Here is a 1,747-nt window from a genome sequence, read left to right as displayed (position 1 = left end):
AGTGGAGACCAAGGCGGTTCCATGGACTCCAAGCTCCCTGTACTCTTGCCCGGCCCTGAAGACTACGACTCGGGCTGGCAGTTCAACGTCTGTGCCTCAGGGCTCGGCATCGCCCTCACCATATGCCCCCCACCTGGAGCCCGCTCCCGCACCCCGTCACGCCGGCGCCCAGACACGGACTCCCGCCCACGACCGCCTCCCTGGCCTGGACACTGGGACCCGGGTCACAGGGACGCGACCCGTGAGGATCGGGGCGGGGAGAGGGCGGAGAGGCCGGGGGCTGCGCGTTCACCTGAGCCGGGTCCCTGAGCACTGCTGCCGCCATCGTACTCTGTGGGCGGAGGGGACACCCGGGCGGGCGGTCCTTGTCCCTTCCGGGGCAGCCCGGAAGACGTAGCCGACCCCCAGATCCCTAACTGTGCAGCAGGGTCGGCGCCTCTTCTCGCACCTTCTCGGTCTGTACGTCAGGGGGGAACCTGAACTCCAGAACCTGTTACCAGGTGAGCTAACCTACGTGCGACAACATGGCCGCCTTCTGGAGACAGCCGGAAGTCCCGCCCCGCGTACGGGCTACACGGAAATCACCTTTCTTCAAGCTCTCATTGGAGAGCGACTCAGCCAGTCGACTCAGGGAATTCTGGGTAATGTAGTCTCCACAATTCCGAGTCCACGGATCAGGTGCCTCTTGAGAGAAAGAGCTGTGGTCAACTGGGAGGGCCTTGGGAAAAGGCATATGCTGGTGGGGCTCTCTTATCCTTTGAGAGAATGGAATCGTATATCTACGTAGGGCGCTTTGCCGCTGACCACCTCGGTGTTTGGACAGAATTTCCAGACCAGTGAAGCTTGGCATGCTCCCCGAGCCAAAAATGCTCTTGAGGCTACAAAGCAAATGAACACAGCGTTCCATGGAGTCTTTCAGACGAAAAATGTGCGCACGCCTCGTGGAAGCTAATAAACATTATCTTATTTCAATTGACTCTCTCAACATGGTCCCTCTCATCACTATATTAGCCCTGAACATTTGGCAGGTGAGCGACAGTCCCTAAGTCCTTGATTTGCCATGCATGGCCACAACAATCCTTGTTTCCAGGCCATGACCTTGGAGTTGCTCAGATCACTTTTACCAGATGCCACCACACATGGCTCAGTCTCACTCTTATGAAGGCCCTGGGGTCAATGCGTTCACACTCCCTCTCTGTGTACACATCACTCTTTTTGTCACACTTCTCACAACTGTGCTCCCACAACTACAGCCCCGTCTTACCCATTACCATAGTCATCTTTGTGGCTTCTCTACTTGTTACTCAGCCCAGAGTAACAAGTGGCCCAGAAAATGCTTGGCAGTTTGAAAGACGATCCCAGACTATGAAGGTCCCCAGTGACCAAGGCAGCTCTAAGTTCTATTATGAAGGTCTCCCTTCCTGTCTCTCACTTCGACCTTATTACCAAGTTAAATCAGATCTCAGACACCCAGGGCTCTCCTCCAGCTGTGCTGCACTTGCTGTCAGCACACAGCCCTATGGGGGTCTCAGGGCTGGATCTCGTGAACCATGAGATCATGACCTGAGCTGAAATCAAGAGTTGGAAGCCCAACTGACTGAGGCACCCAGGTCCCTCTCTCATTTTTAAATTTTTTTAACATTTATTTATTTTTGAGAGGCAGAGAGAGACAGATCATGAGCAGGGAAGGGGCAAAAAGAGAGGGGCACACAAATCAGAAGCAGGCTCCAGGCTCTGAGCTGTCAGC

Source organism: Suricata suricatta, chromosome 16, assembly GCF_006229205.1.
Source record: "Suricata suricatta isolate VVHF042 chromosome 16, meerkat_22Aug2017_6uvM2_HiC, whole genome shotgun sequence".
Taxonomy (NCBI): Eukaryota; Metazoa; Chordata; class Mammalia; order Carnivora; family Herpestidae; genus Suricata; species Suricata suricatta.
This window is presented reverse-complemented; position numbering follows the sequence as displayed.